The sequence below is a fragment of the Tamandua tetradactyla genome, chromosome 9 (genome assembly GCF_023851605.1).
Source record: "Tamandua tetradactyla isolate mTamTet1 chromosome 9, mTamTet1.pri, whole genome shotgun sequence".
Lineage (NCBI taxonomy): Eukaryota > Metazoa > Chordata > Mammalia > Pilosa > Myrmecophagidae > Tamandua > Tamandua tetradactyla.
The window spans coordinates 42066663-42086353 of record NC_135335.1 but is presented as its reverse complement, the minus strand read 5'-3'; the positions used below and the strand labels follow the sequence as shown (position 1 = coordinate 42086353).

Sequence of the window (19691 nt, the reverse complement as noted above, 5' to 3'; positions counted from 1 at the left end):
CTGAGTATTATAAGCACCAAACACAACTATAATTTTGCTTTTAGCCTGAGATTAGAAATGTCAGTGTTATTGGAAGCTCATTGCTTTAGTCTTAGCAGAAAATAATGCCAGTTCCAGTAGAAGTGATTTTTGTAGTTCCTTTTGAATGCTGAGAATATATGATTCTAATATCCATGATGGTGTGAATATTAATATTGCATTACAATGATTTAGTTTTTCACCATAGATAAATATGTATATCACAGACTTACTCAGTTGCTATAAGGATGTGTTGAGTTCACCGAATATTGGTACGATTTATCAAGAGAAGGTTTAGAATATTATGCTTTAACTGCCTCAAAATCTAAGGAAATCGGCATTTAAAAACATAATAAAGGTGTGGATGTATCTAATCCATTTTCAGTATGATGAGAATAGGCACATTTTGGCATGATTACACAGCACATATTGCCTCTTACTCCATCCATAACCTGAATTGAAGAAGGAAATGTTAATATAATACCTGTAGCAAAGACTGTCCCCCTTTCTCTCTCCCCTCAGGTCATTGCATGTAGGCTAGACATTCGCACAAACTGTGCAGTACAGATTCCATTCCTGGGAACTTATGGCCAGAAGATAGAGAGAGTGAACCAGTTAGTCATGGTATTGGCTCTAACTGTGGGCATCAAAGCCATCTATAGGTGTGTGCCATCTAAAGTTATGAGGGAGCAGAAATGGTGTGCAAGCAGAGGAAGTTCTACACGGAGAGAAGAATACAACAGAAAGCACTGATCTAAGCAAAGAGACCAAGCTAGTTAAAACTTAAAGAGTAGATGAGGAAGACTGCCTCAGACCTTAATGTCTTCTTTATTCCAGTTTCCATTATGTCCAGCTGAACTCTTTTCATGCTGATTTGTTTATCGAGGACCGCATACTGATCTGTTATGTGTGGGTGCAGGTGTGGGTATGGGTGTGGGTGTTTGAGTGAGCATGAGCTTGAGGTGTTTTATATTCATTGAAACCAAAAGAACTACTATTCTGAAATGCCAACCCAGTTGTGGCTAAACTGTTTGCTGTTGGGAGTTTGCCTTCCCAAGACTGGCCCATGGTCATTATTTTCACATCTCCTCCTGGTTCTGAAACATCTGCTGATGCCCCTTCCCTCTGCCATCTGAGCTGGATATTGGGGGGGAACTGGTGTCCACAGGGGAATTTCTCCAGCCTACATTTTTTCCAAGGTCTGAGAAGAATTCCCATCAGAAGTAAGCATGATTGCTTTGTAAAATAAAGCTAAATAATTATTGAATAATTGGGAAGCCAGTTATTATTATTTACCATCCTCTAGTTATATAAGGCCTCAGCCATTCTTTATTCTTATGGGCAGTGTTGGACCCATTTATACTAGCAAACTCAGTAAAAGTTAGCATGTTGATCCACATACCAAGACCAATTGGAGAGTCCTTGGGCTCTGGAGATAGTAGAGCTGAGTTCAAATATCAACTGTGTGACATACATTCTGCTTGACATTTGGCATATTATGCTCGCCGATATCAGTTTCCTCCAGTATCAGTGCAGCTTTCTACTTCTTGGAATTGTAATGAGGACTATGTAGGATGATAGTTCAGAGCTCTGGAGCCATTCTGCCTAGATTCAAATTCTGTTTTCTGTGGTTTGACCATAGACAACTTATGCTTATTGAATATCTTGGTGCTTCAGTTGTTCATCTGCAATGATATTTTCTATTTTATAGGATGCCATAGAAAGCAAATAATATAGAATTTATAAAGACCTTGATACAAAGCTTGGACTACAATGCAGCAGGTATTGTGCATACAATGCATTTAGAATAGTGCCTGACACATAGTAGGAGCTCAGAAAGTGTGTCCTGTGAAGTGTTTACTATTAGAAAGTGCCTTGTAAATTCTACAGCGTTGATGTTAAAACAGAGGTTCCTTGAGGCACAAATTACATATTTGGGTTTAATCCACAAAGACTTGACTGCTTTGCTAGTAATTTAGTCTGTAATCTCTATCTCCTTATTTAAAGAACGGTTAAGTAGAAGTGGCCTGGAAAAACACGGTCCTCTGGGGGACTTAACAGGCATATGAAAAAGCTTTTATCACCATTGCCAAGCATGCAGGTAAAGAGAATCTGCTCCTTCCAAGAGATATTAACTTGGCATCTTTCATGGACACTGCATTTACTCTAAAAAGGAAAAAGAAAAAGCATCTGTTCTTTTTGCATTGGCAGAGGTAGTAGAGAATGGTTCTCTCTCATATCCTCAAATTTATTTAAGCTCTTTTTCCTCCTCCAGGCAGGTAAGAGGTAAAATAATCGATGAGGCTTTCTGGTTCCATGTATTGAGGTCTTACTGGAGGAGGTAAGAAACGCTGGAAATAAAATTTGTTTTAAAGTATAGGTTTGAAGAGAGAACAAGGCAAAAATCTCCCAATTCATATTTTTTTAATTTACCATTTTATTCTATGCGAATCTAATCCTTTTTGCAGTGCCAAAACAGGTATTTGTATATGAATTTGTGATCAAATAGAGAATATTTCATGAAACTTTCTTCTGTGTTTCATACATCTTCTGTTTTATTCGGGAGGTAGATTATTTCTAAATTGTTAGGAATGGAAACCTCAACGAATTGTGACTTTTCTCTCTATCCCCCTTTCTTCAAAAACTTTCCCATGTCATAAATACTGATAAATGGAGCAATACGTACAAATCTATTTCCATGATCATTTCTCTGCAGCCAACAATTTTCTTTTTGAGAATTCATGGGATTCCTTTTATTAAAGTTTATCAATGAGGATTTTCTTTTGTCAAGTGTTCTTTAAAACTTTGGCAGCATTAGCAATACCTGGGAAGTGGTTAGAAATACAGAATTCCAGGCCATACCCTAGCACTGCTGATTCTGCTTTTTAACAGCATACCCACATGATTTCTCTGCACAAAAACTAATAGAATCTTGTCTGCTGAGGTTTCAAAATGTGTCTCCCTAAATCAGGATGATGGAATAGATCAGATTATCCCAAATTATATTTGACAATGGCTTTTAAAACAGTTTATTAGTTTCCTATTTGACACGTAACAAATTGCCACAAATTGTGGCCCCAAATAATGCAAATATATTATCTTACAGTTCTAGAGATTAGAAGTGCAAAATAGATCTCACTGATCTAAAATCAAGTTACTTGGGTAAAAGCTTTGATGAGATTTTGGGTTGTTGTTATTGTCATTATTATTAGAAAATAATTTGTAAACATGAAGATCTTCTGTAAAGCAATAAAACAGCATTAGAAGAAAAAGACCATTCCTCATGGTGATATTGATTTAATGGATATGAAAGAGTACTTTTGAAATGGGCTTTCAAAGATTGAAAATTCTAAGTTAAGATTTACTGTTAAATGCAGACCAAGGAGAAGCATTTGGAGAACATTTGGCTTGATAAAGATGAGTTTAGTTTTAAAGGATTGGATGCATTATGTGGCAGAAATACTTTTACAAAAAGTATCATTTCAAATGACTGTCGGCACAAATATAGCCATACCACTGAAAGAGTCTTTAAAGTTCCACAGATGGATTTTTACTTTCAGTTAAAAAGTTCACAAAGAAGAATTATTGACATACATGACGCACTTGAGCTGCTTTTTATAAAGATGATAAATGGGGTTCCTGACCTGATATTTTATTTTGAAATTCTGAGGAATCCAATTTTATATGAAAGGTGATTCAAGCAACATATTAATCAAGCCAATTTAGAAGACTAGGGCTTGTAATTAAAAGTACAGTGTACACTTTTATAAAGTAGCAGTCCAGATATAACTGGAAGAACAGTGTCTGTCTTTCCTGAGGAGGGAAAACATCATGGGGAATCTTAATTTGTCTCTATTGCAGCCTAATAACTCAATTAAGTTGTGATAGAAAGATGAGCTTAGAAGGAAATTGAGAGAAACACACTAATTTCCCAGGTTTAATTAGCTAAATAGAAATCACAATACTCATCATTGCAGATGCATATAGTTACAAAATCCTGATTACCAAAATGTCAGAGTGTTTGCCTTCGGGATCGTGGAGAGTGTGTGTATGGTGTGTGGGTAGGTGTGCACTTGGGATGTGTGCACACACTTTCTTGACTCTGCATACTAGTATAGGTGACTAATGCGAATAGTCAAGATGGACAAAATTCAAAATGCCATTCCAAAATGCCAATAACTGCATTGCGTAGCTGAGATGATGGGATGTGTCTTGTACATTGAATGGGGAGATTTGAATGTAAAATGTTGAACCAGATGTATTTCTCATCTGGGACCCATTCTATGTCTCTGTTATGATTTAGATTTAATCAGCACACAGTAGAGCATTCTAGGAAACTTACGGCTGGGCTTTTTACCCTCTGTCTAGGGTTTGCTCTGAGTTGCGGCTGTCATATTCTGTTCATCGTGGTGTGAACACTTGCTTTATATAATTAGACCTAGTTTTGAAATCAGGTAAAATTAACTACTACTTAGTCTTAGATAAATTATTTTTCACTTTCTGATGCCCATTCGCACACATACACACATATACGCACACATACACAAAATACAACTTTACCTTAAGGGGCATCATCATAATCGCAAAATGAAATAAATAGTAATAATAGGCAGAAAAGGAATGCAGACATTGAAAAGCTTTTTGCACATCGTGTGTCTAACTGTATGTGTAATAAAATTATCGACAAATAATATAAATATTTCAATACAGAAGAGGAAAAATTAAGAGTTAAAAACTTTTAAATTGTATGACTGTCTTTTTTATAAAGGAGAAAAACTTATACCTACATTTTGATTAGTCTCTGGCATTAATAGGTAATCACATCACAGTTTCTCTTTTGTAGCTTTAACTGCTGCATATTTTTAAATTATTTTGTAATAAAAAAGCAATTTTCTTTGCATATTCATATTCAATGGACAGTGTAGCCAGATTTACCAATCTATATTGGCATAGATATTGGCTCATAGATGATCAAGAAACAATTTTTATTAATTTTATTTTGTAAAGTATTTTTTCTTCCAAGAATCAACAGATATTAAAATAGTTAAGGAAAAAGTCTTTACTATAAGTGTAATTGAAATTCATAAAATTTATCGTACATAATAAATTTCAGAAGTTGTCATTCCGCCTTGTCTTTATTTCTTTGGGATTGAGTTTTCAAATATTTTCACAGTTGAACAATCTTCCCTAAAATGTCTTTGTCAGAAAATCCATCATAAACTTCAAGTAAGTTTGGTAAAATATTTTAGAAGGTTTTCGTTTTCTGTGAAAATGAATGGAAACAATGGTGATTGATACCAAACATTGACATAGTCCATTGCTTCAGGACAGATTGACAGAATTGAAATATTTCCTGTTATGTTTTTTCCAAGTTTGCGATCACCATGTTATCATTGACTGTGTCAAATTTACTATGTAAACACAAGTAAGTTTAACACTGTAGGAGTTGGAGACATGAGCTGTGCTTGAATTGAGCTTGAATCATTTCCTAACTGTTACGAACTTACTTTTCAACTCTTGCGAGGAACTTACGCATCTGTTGCTGAATCTGCGTGTGTCGTAGGCTAGCTGCATAATTGGGAGTTCTCTAAGTTCACTCTTATGCAGGACACAATGTTAATTAAAGAACAAGTAATAACAATAAAGCTAATTTGGAGCTTAGCCATATATTTCTGAGCTCACTAATAAATGCAACAATTGTTTAGAACTGAGACCGGGGTCAGCCAACTTTGACCTGCAGGCCTAATCTCTTCAGCCACCCATTTCTGTAAGCACGTGGTTTGGAAACACCCATTCGTTTATGTATGATCAGTGGTAGTTGGCTGCTTTCTGCTATGGCAGCGGAATTGAGTAACTGTGACAGAACCCATATGGCCTGCAAAGTCTTTCAAAATATTCCTTATCTGGCCATTTACAGAAAAGGTTTTCCAAGTTCTGACTTACCAGCAAAAGATTTTGGGGGGAAGAGTATTTTTCCTTAACATTGTTTAGAATTGCTATCTTTTGGTTATGACAAAAGTCAAATAACTTCTACTTGCTTATTATTAAAACTCTCTATAAACAGTGCCCCTGCTTATTCTGTCTACCAGTCCCATCTTAGTGTGCCTCTGAATAAACCTGTAGGAATAATGTGAGCTTTTATTGAATGAGATTGTGTATGAGTACTGTGCCAGCTGGAAAGTATTATGAATCCCAGAAGAGCCATGTTTTAACCCTGATTCAATCTTCTGGAGGCATTCATTTCTTTTAATCCTGATTCATTATTCTCAATGGAATCCTTTGATTAGATTATCCCCACAGAGATGTGGCATGACCACTTGTGGGCATGACCTTTTGATTAGATGGAGATATGGTGCCACCCATTCCAGATGGGTCTTGATTAGTTTACTGGATTTCTTTAAAAGAGGAAAAGTATTGGGAAAAGCAGAGGTGAAACAGATGCTGATACTTGGGAGAATAGAGACACAGATGTTTGGAGATACCTGGAGCCCAGCAGATGTTGCCATGAGATGTTAAGCAAGCCAGAACCTAGAGAGAGCCATGGAAAGCCAAGAGATGAAAACCAACCTTGGGAAAGCAAAGTGAGGCACCCCCACAGGAACAGAGGCTGAAAGCAATGGAGCCCAGGAGCAAAGGACCAGCAGATGCCAGCCACTTGACTACCCAGCTGACAGAGGGATTCCTGACCCATTGGCCTTTCTTGAATTAATGTATCTTTCCCCGGATGCCTTAGTTTTGACATTTTTATAGGCTTAGTACTTTAAACTTATGATTTAATAACTTCCCTTTTTATAAACAGTTCTGTTTCTGGTAAATTGCATTCTGGTAGCTTACAAACTACAACAGATACAACAGATAAGGTGAGCCTACACCTTAACTAATAATACATATGGTGCATAGTAAACCTTCCATGAATATCAGTGTACTTTCCCTTCTACTATTTAAAAACCATTAATTATAAGGGGCGGTGGTCCACAAATGTGCAGGTAGTTTCAGAACTCCAGACTGGGGAGAAAATGTTGTATGGAACATTGTACGTATATCACTAATACCCATATAGACTCCTGTGCCCAAGAAGACTATGCCAGACTGTGTGTATATTCTAGAGCCTATGAAAATGTCAGATGCCTCTAGTTTCCATAGAGTACTTTGCTTTTATTTGAAAGCAGTGTGATGGGAATTTCAGAAACCAAGAGATGGTGCCAATCCAATGGCTTCATCTGTCCTCTACCTGAAGGTGAATATCTGTTTGCCCAAGCTGCTATGAGAAATATAGCACAGTGGGTTGGCTTAAACCATGAGCATTTGTTTTCTCATGGTTTTAAAGGCTAGAAGTCCGAAACCAAGATGCTGGAATGATCATGCTTTCTCCTGTAGTCGGTAGCCTTCTGGTGATGGCAGTCCCCTGTCACAGAGCAGCGTATCTTTCCTCAATGTGTTCTGGCATTTTCCTGTGGTTTTTTTCTGACTGGTTGCATCTGAATTCCCTCTCTTTAAAAGGCTTCTAGTCATATAGATTAATACCCAGCTGATCCAGTTTGATTACACTGAAACAAGGTCTTAGAAGGTCCTATTCACAAGTGAGCCTATACCTTAACTGATAATACATATTCAAAGTGTTCTACTTAGAAGTGGGTTAAAACCCACAGGCATATGAATTTGCTTTAAGAACATGTGTTTTGTGGTGTACATGATTCACTGTCCCAAATGTGTGTTTTCAGAATTCTGGATGTTCTTGAGTCTCAGTGGCATAGGAAAAAGTCAAGGTAGAGAGTGATGAATGACCATCTAAGCAAAGGAAGGGGATATTTTGACAAACTCATTTACTTCTTCAAGTAAAAATTTGCCAATCTGCGGTGAAATTTTATTACAGTTTCCTTCTGCCTTATATGAGAGACAAAAGGTTAGTTTCTTATTACCCTATCTGTTTGCATCAGTCAGCTCTTGCTGCAATAAAGCTGCATAACAAAGAACTCCAAAACTCAGTGGCTTACAACAGCAGGTATTTATTTTGCACTGATAGGTGTGCAAAGTGGCTAAGGGTTCTCTTAAGTCACCCAAGATTAGCTGGATTTGACTCCTGGTTAAAACTTGGGTTCAGGTCTCTTCCAGTTGTTTCCTCATTCTTCTGGGAGCAGTGTATGCCTAAGGCAAATTCTTCTTTTGGTGGGTGGCAGGAGCACAAGAGGGCAAGCATGCAAAAAGCCCTGTTTACATTATGATCACTGACATCCACTTTTCAAAGCAAGTACCAAAAGAGATGGGGATATCTGCTTTGCCTACCATAGAGAGAGGCACACCAAGGCACATGGCGTAGAGTGTAGATGCATAATTCTCTCAGTTGGAAGGAATGAAAGATTGGGATGATAATCTAATTTATTATACAACATATTAAAAAGAACAAGCAAGCAAACTTCTACAGGAAGCTTTAAATGAGAACTTACAGTGATTTTGCATTCTCTCCAAGTTCATGTATTTCATATATTTTTTAAGAAAGGGCATATCTATCTTAGTATGCTTCTCTTACAAATCGTGATTGTAATCTATTCCAATGAGAGGAAGTAATTGTTACTTGGAACAATACATACCAGTCCCAGGTATCTCAAACACCATTTGTGATTCTAAGGAGAACCCATAACAATATGGTTAGGACATTAAAACGTCTTCACTACTGTGAAAGTAAAGAAAGAAGAAAAAAGGCAAGAGGGGAAGGTTGGGAGAGAGTGAGAGTAAGAATGAGGGAGGGGGAGTGGGGGAGAGAAGGAAGGAAGGGAAAAGTCATAAACTAGAGATCCATTATTGATAAGACAGCTCTAACCCTGAACTGAGATAAAGCGAGGTTCTTGATTAGTTTTGCATTCTCATTCTTCTACTCAGACTTGGGTAGAGCCGCAACCCAGGTCATTCCTAGTCTCTAATTCAGGTATTTGAAAGGGGTAAAACATCTCTTGGGTAGGAAGTTTGAGAGAACTAGCTTACAGCTCAAAGGTCACATAATCATAAAGCTGATTTCTTAAGTTAACCTAAATTATAATCCACATTCAATTTTTTTTGGGGGGGTGCATGCTCTGGGAATCGAACCTGGGTCTCCCACATGCAAGCCATATCCAATTTGATGACATTTAAAAAATATTTTGCATTAAAAACTTAGCATCTGATTGAATAGACCACGTTTCGTGTAATCACGTTATCAAGACGTAATTTGGCATATCAGTTTGGCCAGTTGATAAACCTGAGGCTCATGTGATTATTGACTTATTCTCTGGGTTGAAATCATGAGATATCTAGAAATATTAATTCTCCTATATTCTTTCCTTGTGGGCATTAGCTTGTTGTTTATTAGAGACAAGTGACCCCATGTAGGTCCTAGTACTTCAAAAGCATGGGTTTCATTTTTATGCATGTATATAGCCTCCTCATTAATTTATATTTAATTCACTCAGTTTCAAAAAACTTTTTGAACATATCATAGCAAAGATGAAAATGATGGCTTATCCTCTTATTTCTTTTCATTTTTTGTGACCCAAAATATAAAGTCTTAAAACTGGTCATGTTTTATTTAGTTGTTTGTGTGTCTTTCTAGGTCTTGATATCTGCATGCATTTCTCTTCCTCTTTTCTTTCAAGAGTGTTGCAAATGGTTGTTCAGATTTATGTTCAGGTTATTACAGGTGTGATTTTATTTATTTCGCTTTTGACTATATTTTGTGTTCGAGAATGAAAAATCTTTCTTTTCCATTATCAAATCACAATGGCAGTGAAAATGCCACAGAAGACAAATAAATTTGAGAATACTGAGAAAAAAATGTCATGCCTGATTTAGTACTAACTGTACTTCTTAGAGTAAGACTTCAGCTTTACAGGTACAGCTTTGAGTAAATCACTTGTGAGATGGCTGGAGCTGGATCTGTTTCCTGATTTCTGATCAGAGCACTTACACCCCCTTGGAAACATCATGGTTGATGCTGTGGAAGAAAGTGAATAAGGCTAATTTTCAGAAAAATGCTGTCAGTGAGTCCATATCCAATTTGCAAATAGGCACCACGACCTCATCTGGGGAGACTGACTGCAGTGAATTCCTCATGTTCTCAAGTGTGATCCAAGAACTGAGGAAGTATTGCATGTTCAAACTTGTTGGCACTTTTCAAGGCTTGGCTTCTTGTGGAAGTTCTCTGAAAGAAACAGGAAGAGAATGAGAAAGAGTCCTCTAAGGGCAGGGCAATATTGGAAGATGCAGGAAATCTACTTCAAATGTCCCTGATATACTTGGAAAACTCAATGAACTCTTCGCCCTGTGCTGATATTCGATATTTTGGAACTCTGAAGACATTTCTGCAACGCTGCCTGCTTTGGTCATAGAGATGAAAACTACAATGTGAAGCAGTACCGTAACTGGCCTGTTGTGTTTGAAGGAGAGCCGCTTGGCATCAAGCTTTAAATACCACACTCCTCAGTGAGGAAAGGGAAGGATTTTCCCTGGGTTTTGTGAAAAGTGATGATGGTGACACATTTCTAAAGCCATTAAATGCAGGTTTCGTTTGTTTCTCCTTCTTTGGATTGGGATGCATATGTTGATAAATGTCAAAGTTTCTCCAACAGTAATACATGTTCAAAGTCTTTGAAAATGGCTTTTATCATTATGTATACTCTTTCAAATCTCAACAGAGGTGATAGTTTACTGCAGTACTGATATATCAGTAGGGACACTATTGGAAAAGAGCTGCAATAAAAAGACACAAAAATAATCAATTCTTAAAGTCCATTTTAATTAATCTTTTAGCATGCAGAGGTCACTATTTCAATGACAGCTAATCATATTATATATCTAACTTTTATGTCTAGTGTTACAAACTGTTATCCAAAATGATACCATAATTGCATGAAAGTCATGAATTTCATTGTGTCTCGTAACAGAGTTAAATATTGTGTCAACCATTACCTTGCTACATGGAGAAGGAACCTGAAGAGCTGAGTACAAATTATCTTTTTCATGTCACAGGACAGCATACTCAATAATTTTTCTCCTTTAAGGACATATTAAGGAAGATATAATTGCTTGGAAAGGTTGAGTTAAAATATCTGGCCCTGACTCATTAAATGAAAGGATGAATTCAGCAAAGAATTAATAAAAATGTTACCCATTCAGAAGAGTTTGATAGTCTAGAAGAGCACAAAAGAGTTTCAAACATTCCATTCATTTTGTTTTACTGATTCATTGAAAGAAAGATGACAGAGGCTGAGGGGGATGCGATAGGGAAAATCTCATCAGAATTCCTGAGAACTGTTAGGGAAGTGGCTCTGGACTGAGGGTCAGATGTTCTGAATCCTCATCTCAATATTTAGCCTTTAGCTATGTAGCACTGTAAATATCAACCTAATTTCCAAGTGCCGGTTGCCTCATCTTCTGTAAGTTGGACCAGGACCTCCTGCTCTCCTCACTTCATGTTTTACTGGTGATGTTCAAATAAGAATAGAAGCATAAAAAGGCTTCGGAAACGATAATAGGAGTTCCTGGGGAAAGTTATTGCTTCAGTGAAAAGAACAATAAAGGATGACTTGAGGTTCATGTTAATTTATGCTAGGAAAGTAATAATATAAAGATGATTTTGGAAATCATGGCAGTATAGTACTGTAAGAAATGCACATACAGATTACTAGAGAATTCAAAAAGCTTGGACTGCATCTTTAAACCACTGCTCTGGAAATATAATGAAATACTTTTTCTTTATATGTATACCTTCCCTATATTCCCACTGAATCTGAAGTTCTGGATGGTTTCCCACATAAATATTGTTCCACATTATCATCTAATATTTAAGATTTAAACTGAATCATAAAATGTGGCTGCTCCATTTCTTCCCCACACATCCAAGTGAGCACCATAAATTGGAAATACCGGCAATGTTTTAGTCCCACAATTGACCTCTCTTTTATTGTCCAGGGATGCATAGTGGGCAGTCTCACAGAGTAGCTGCTTGGAGACAATTGACAATTGATCCTGACTACTGAGGCTGCTCAAACCACAGGGGAAATCAGGGACTGTAAAGAATCAGCTAATTTCTCAGTTTTTGTTCAGGGAAAGGAACAGCTTGCCTTCCAAAGCCTTCCTGAATCAGAGCACATTCTTGATTAACCCACTCATGACCTGCCAAGTTACCAGCTGTTGAGACGAACTTAATGTTCTGTATAAGGATTTCAGATGTAACTAAGCTCAGAACATTCAGAGAGGCCATTATGGCTGTGAAAGAGAATTAAAAGTAAAAGTTTTACTAATATGTGTCCCCACAAGCATGGGATGCTTGCCTTTTATGTTGGTTGCTATATCCCTAGCAATTAAAAGAGTGCCCAAGACATGGCAGCAGCTTAGTGAAGATTTTTTGAATGAATGAATGAAAGCGTGAATGTAAAAATGGCATTGAAAGTAATGCATAATGTTGTGACATCATAAGCTGAAAGTACAGCAAACCAGGATACAAAGAAACCAAATTCCAGCCTCAGATCTTATGTTGTTAATCAAATAGTTACCCACTGTAGACCAGTTTCACCATCTGTAAAGTAGAAGGGTTTTAGCAAGTGCTCCTTCAGTTCCAAGGTTCTTAGGTCAAGTCAGCTAGGATTACAGTTCAAATGGCTTTATGTCTCAACATCTCCTAAAAAATGAAAATCCATCTTGTACAAAATGATGCCACTGGTATTCTTGAGCATGTTTAACTTGCATTTGCTGTCCAATTTTTCTTGCCTGAAAGATATGATGAATCAACCCCTTCATAGCAAGGGGTGGATAGCATATGAATTCTAATCTAAGTAAGAGATGTGATCACATGGACAGGGCACAGCACAGAAGTTTCTTGCCCAAACATACAGTTTCTTGGAGTTTATCTAACAAAGTCTTGTGCAGTAAAAACCAATCAGTCTAACCACAGGCCCATATCACACTTTGCTGGAGTCAAGCTCTTCTCTGCATGTTCTTCAAAATACTATTTTTGTTCTGGACCCTGCACGTTTTCTTGTGTGTTCAATAGTCATTGCTTTCTGCCTTCCTCATCTGCTCCCTTTCCTCTTCCAGTCCAAGAGAGGGACATGCGTTTGTCAAAGATTACACAGATAGTTAATCGCTAAGAAAGATATGATAACTTTGATCACCTAACTCCAAGGTTGCCAGCAAATGTACTTTTGTCACCAAAAGTTTGCTTATCCATCCTCTAACCCCAGGAACTGTTTCCAATTCCCACCTGACTTTCTTTCTCCCAGTCACACCCAACAATCTCACCTACAAATCTCTACACGTACCAACCATTCGGTTGTTCCGCCATGCCCCCTAGAGTGGCGAGTCCTTAGGTCTCTCTTCTGCTTCTTAACTATCCTTGAAACTCTTTCATATTCAGGGATTGTCTCCCCCACCTATACTGGGTTAGGAATTCCTTGAAAGCAGGGATCAATTAGGATTGGGTTCAGTTGCAAACAACAGAAAACTGATTGCCAGTAACAAACGAAATAGTTGGTTTTGTTTCTCACATAATAGGAACGCCATAAGTAAGTGGTTGCTGCCTATGTTTCTTCCTGGTGAGGTATACTGTCAGGGCCTCTGGCTCTTTCTATCTGCTCTACCATTTTTAGTGTATTGGTTGTCATCTTTGTGTCTGTGGTATAATGCTCCCAAGAGGACAGTAACAACTCCAGTTGTTGCTGCAAACATCTGCAAAGGTGGAAGAGCATAACAGCCACCTATCCCCTTCTTCCTTCTCTCCACTGCTTTCCCTAAAGAGCAAGAATGTTCCCAGAACTAATGGTTACATTTTCATTCCTCTCTTGACAAGAGGCTGGAAGATTGAAAACTGACCATTAAGCTATGATGAGTCATAAAATATTGCTTGGCCCTGGGCACCTTGCCACCCTGAGCAAAGCCAGAAATCAATTAGCAAAGAGAGGAGAGGGAATGGGGGTTAGACAATTTTATCAAAAAAAGGTCTTTCAAGTTCTATTTCTCTCTTCCCTGAATCATTAGCTTTCCTTCTACCAACTCCCTCCTGTGGTACCACCAGTGAATATGTTAATAGATATTAAACAGAATGATAACAGATGTGTGGTAGAACCCAGTGAGAGCCTATTGTTTTGCTATGACCAATGTTACCACAGTTCACAAACTGTCTGGGTCTCAGTTTCCCATTTTGTAATGAAAAACTAGACTAGGTTATTTCTAAGGCTCCTGCTTTCATATTTTATTTCTTTAGTCCCATAGGTCCTTGTGTGTAATAGAGTTTCAGTAAGTATTTGCTAAATTGAATTGGCATATCTAAATAGACTGAGTCCTAAGTAGAACTATATCATGCATACATTCTTACAGGACCAAGGGGCAAATTTTAAATTGTTTCCTGTTGCTTCTAAATATTAGAAGGAAAATGATCTATAATCATTTGAGAGAGAAAAGGATTTTAAATGGAAACAAGGTATGATGTGATGCCTAAGGTTCCTCCTGCCTTTGTTACAGATTGCTAGCTACTGAGAGGAAAACAGAAAACTGACCAGTTTTCAGCTCCAAATAGAAAGGCAGATTGATTTCTGGGACTCTGAAATTCTTCTTATTACCTCAGTGGCTTGTAACTGACATGGGGGTTCTCAGTCAAAGCTGACCTACAACGAATGAAGTTGTCCTGTTTGTGACATGACTCTTTATTTGCAACATTTATGATGAAACCATTCAGTTCTTTCTATGTGGTTGCTGCAGAGAAATGTGAATTAATTTGTTAGTTGCAATGCCGATTGGTACATTCAAACCCCAATTAGTTTTCACATGAAAATGCAATGCCCCTCAAAAGTTAATTTTTTTGCTTTTGGTGGTGAATCATTATTTTCTCAAAGAGCTTGCTCATAAAGTGTGGTGACCAAATAGTATCAGACATGTAACTGCAGGCAATCTGAATGCACAGTGAGGGTTGAAGCTGGAATACCAACCATAAAGAAAAAGTTCCCATTCAAAAAGGAACCAGCTTGGGATGAAAATATGATTGCAGATCATAGAAGAATGTGGGCTGTTCAGTTATCACCATTTTGGAAAATAAGCTAACTGATATCTAAGCACCAGGAATGTACGTGTGTATCGATCCATTCCTTGCTGGCAGACACACAAGACCTGCATTATTTTCTCACCATGAGACATTTCTGGAATGAGAAGCTTGGCCTGAGTTGAATTTTTGAGTTGGAATCATCTACATACACTACAAATGTGTTTCTAAACCTGCCATATTTTTTATGGGTGTGAGACAAATGAGGTGATCATCTTTCCAGCAGGTAGAACTCAAACCTTATAAGAGCAGAGGATCAAAACAGCATGTTCATCTCTTATTCTCTGTTTTCCAATCTTCTTTTTCACATTTTGGCTTTATAAATGTATTCATTCTCGTTACCATGTTAATAGCCAATTTCTCTCTTCTGTTGGGTTGATTTTGCTCACCTGTGAGCTCATCTACATAAGAGAGGTGAGCATCTCCAATCTGCAATCATAAAACCCTGTGCATGGGTTCTTCCAGTGTGCCCTGGATGACCCTTAAATCCGTGAGTGCAGCCACCTTAACACTAATCACATCTCCAAATGGAGTTTGCTCTAATTTGCCTAATCGCTCAGCTGTAATTGAATCCTGATGGGAAGCTGGTTTCCATCCAGAATTGCTCCCCTTCTCCTGCAGAGAAGGTGATAAAGTAGCCATTTCTTCTCCCCAGCAGCCCCAGGATATTTTGAAGATGTCTTCATCACTCCATGCTGCGTGGTGTTTTTCAGACTCAGAGGAGTTCGGGCACTGAGAACGTAGTCGCCATTGCCCAGGGATGCTCTCCCAGTCCTCTCCTTGCATCATCGTAAGCCTTACAGCAAAGCGTAATGATCCCCTACCTTCCTTCTTTCTCCCTATTCTTCTATCCTAAGAGTTCCTTTAAGAAAGTTTGGTTAACAAATGAGTATAAAAATCCTAACTTCTCCCTGAGATGATTACAACTAGTTAAGAGAAACCAAAGTGAGAACATCTCAAAATCTGGTCCCCTGGCCAGCTGCAGCAGTGCCGCCTGGGCCAGGGTTGTTAGAGTTGGGTTCCCACATCCACAGCACTAGTGTTACCAGAAAACTTGTGAGAAATGCAAGTTCTCAGGCTTGCTCAAACCTACTGAATGGGAATTTCTGAAGGTGGGAACCAGCATTCTGTGTCTTACTAAGTCTTCTAGGTCAACTAATACATGAGAATCATAGACCTAAAGCTCCTGAGACAAATTCACATTCCTCAGCTGCTCTACCAGTTTCTAAATAAGAATTCTTTGGAGACAATACCTAAATGGCTAGATAGATGCATATGGATATAACTCTGTGTGTGTGTGTGTGTGTGTACACATACATGCATCTTTTTTTTTATTTTGTAGAGAGGCTAGAGTTCCCATATATCCATCACCCAATTCCCTATATATTAATATTGCATTACCAATGTTCACTGATCAAAACTAAAGAATTAACGTTGGTAGACTACTGCTAACTACAGACTTTATTTCAGTTTCACCGGTTTTTCTAGAACTGTTCCTTTTTCTGTTCTAAGAGCCACTCTAGGATCCTATGTGCACTTAATTGGCATGCTTCCTTAGTCTCTGGTCTGGGGTAGGTTTTCACATTTTTTTCTATTTCATGAGCTTGACAGTTTGGAAGAATACTGGTCAAATTGAGAATGGCCCTCAATTTGGGTTCCATTGTTGTCTTCTCATTGATTCGATGAGGGTTATGGATTTGGGGAAAGAATAAAATACAGGTAAAGGGCCTTGTCATGCATCATATCAAGTGACACATGATATCAACATGTCTTATCACTGGTGATGTTAACTTAGGGATTTGGTTAAAATGGTGCCTCCCAGGTTTCTCCTCTAAGGTACTATTTTCCGTTTTCCATTGTCTTTAGAAGTGGTTCACTCTATGCAGCTCACACTCAACAGAAGGAGAATTAAGTTTCATCTTGACAAAAGAAGAGTTAACATAGAAGTTGGGGACATAGTTTAAAACAACCAACAAAATTAATAAATTGGGGGGGGCAGATACTTTGGGCTATACAAATATTTGTTTCCTCCTTAAGGCTTCCCATACTGATTTTCACATTCATCAGTGGATCTTCCTAGCAGCAATTATAACTGAAATGCTCTAATTGTGATTTTCTGTTTCCATCTTTGCTTATATCCTTAATTTTGGGGATTGTTCTTTAAGGAAGATATATACCATCTCCCCATTTATTTATTCTGTCACTTATTTATATCATTATGTCTTTGTGAGTATGACTTTTTACTCTTCAGACAAGAATCTGATACCGTTGTTATTTCTTTTATTGCTCCTATTGTTCTAGATTTGTTCATTGGAATACCTTTCAGGATGGTTCCTATGTCCCTTTGGCATGCCCCCATCATCAGGGGTGTGTGTGTGTGTGTGTGTTTGAATTCCCTTACTTCCTGGCACTACAAGATGCTCCCACCTCATCTTACATTGTGGCCACACCCCAATCTTATAATAAGCCATTTCTCCAAAGACACCTGGTTCTTTTTACTGAAGGTGGCATTGGAAAACCGACCTCTGGCAGTAGGCATGCTTATTGCATGCCCTGGAGTGCCATTGTTTCTAGGTCCCCAGAGTGGATAGCGTTAGGATGTGTGTGTGTGTGCACATACTGACTCATGTGCAAGCATATCTGTGTTTATTTCTTTCTCTGTCTCTCACAACATATAAGTATATGTCTGTACACACACATGCATATATAAATAGGAATTTTTACTGATATTTTGCACTCTAATTTGGAACCACAGGGTTCATTCTAGCCTTACCTCTACGCTAATTCGTAAATTCTTTCTCTGACAGTGAGACATCTTGCTCCCATTATCTACAATTTATTTATAATTCATTTCCTAATCTCTGCAGCCTGACTATGGAAAACAGTTTCTGGGTTCCTAATATGTATTCCTGTGAAATATAATTTCACAAACCAAAATATTGTATTTATATATAGCTCTTTTGTCTTTAGTCTTACAGTCTCCAGTAAAAATACCATTTTTAAGGTTCCTTACATCAACTCCCTTCTCTCCCATCCCTAACAGTGCAGTTATTTCATATATTCTTTTTTAAAAACATTTATCATTGTGAAATATAATATACATGCAGAAAAGTAATAGATTTCAAAGTACATTTTTAACAAGTAATTATAGAACAAACTTTAAGATATAGGTTACATTTCCATAATTTCAGATATTCCCTTCCAGATTCTCCAGTCCACTGAAGACTAAAAAGAAATATCTATTTAAGGATTCAGTAGTCATACTCGTTTGTAAATACTATCTTCTCTATTAAAACTTCTCCTTTTTTTTAGTACTTCTCTCAATCTTTAGGGATATTTGGATGATGGTGAACTTCATGTTGAGAAAGGTGTGGGCATTGTGGAGTAGGAGTATACAACTGGTTGATATTCCTGGAAAGATTGGTACCTCTGGGCTTCAGGGCTTATCTGGTATAGGAACACTTTTGAAGCTTTAGATTACTGAAAAATAAACTGAGTTAAACTGTTTTAGAGTATAAGATAGAGCCCTGGGTATTCTTAAGGGTTTTCAGGAATACTATTGGTTGGAGCTTGGCATGCTGTAGCAATTTGCAATATGAAGCTTGCATAAGAGTAACTTCTGGAATAACCTCTTGACTGTTTTTAACTTCTCTTAGCCACTGAAATTTGATTTTGTTACATTTCTTATCCTCATTTTGGTTAAAAAGGCATTGCAAGTCCCATAATACCAGAGCCAGGCTCATCCCTGGGATTAATGTCCCACATTGCCATGGAGACTAACATCCTGAAAGTCATGTTTCATGTAGAGGGAAGAGTAATGAATTTATTTCAGAGAGAGAGAGGTCACGTGTGAGCAACAAAAGAGATTCTCTAGAAGTGACTCTTAGGCATAATTATAGGTAGGCTTAACTTCCCCATTACAAAATTGAATTTCATGGTAGTGAGTCTCAAAATCAAATGCTTGGCCTATTAACTTGGGAGTCCCTAATGCTTGAGACAGTAACAAGAATTTCCCAGGTAGGGCAGTTTAATAGTTCTATGTTTTTTTCTCCAGTTCTCAAGGTACTTTGAAAATACTTTTTTACTATCTGTCTAACATACACTGGAATATATCAGGGTATTAAATTAAGCTATACAGAATTACAAGATCTCATTCCCTATTCTATACTCCTTGTATTTAGGTTGTTTAAATCAACTGGCCAGGGCAGGCAACAGTGGCTCAGTGGCAGAGTTTTCACCTGCCATGCTGGAGACCTGGGTTCACTTCCCAGTGCCTGCCCAAGCGAAAAAAAAAAAGAAAAAGAATTGTAAATGAATTGGCCAAGCAGATTAAATCAGATTGTATCCTACAGAAATTTTTAATTTTGGTCAAAATAACCATCTCCTTTGGTCTCACACAGAAAGTACAGTTTTAGAATATAGACACTATCATCCTTTACCCTGTATTCTGATTAACCTTAGTCCCAACCAGATCAGCTTTGTTTATATCTCTAACTGAAACTTGCTCTCTCTTTTGGCTTCTTTAACAATTGCTGTATGGGATAATGCTGGCTCTCAGAGCTTCAGAACTCTAACCCTGAATCTAAGTTGTCACACAGGTACCCAAAGTTCC

General features: G+C 37.7%; 1 protein-coding gene across 1 annotated transcript in view; it reads left to right on the top strand.

The window, feature by feature from the left end:
* The window catches only part of GRM7 (glutamate metabotropic receptor 7), a 1019804-nt gene that overhangs the window by 471925 nt on the left and 528188 nt on the right, over window positions 1–19691 (top strand).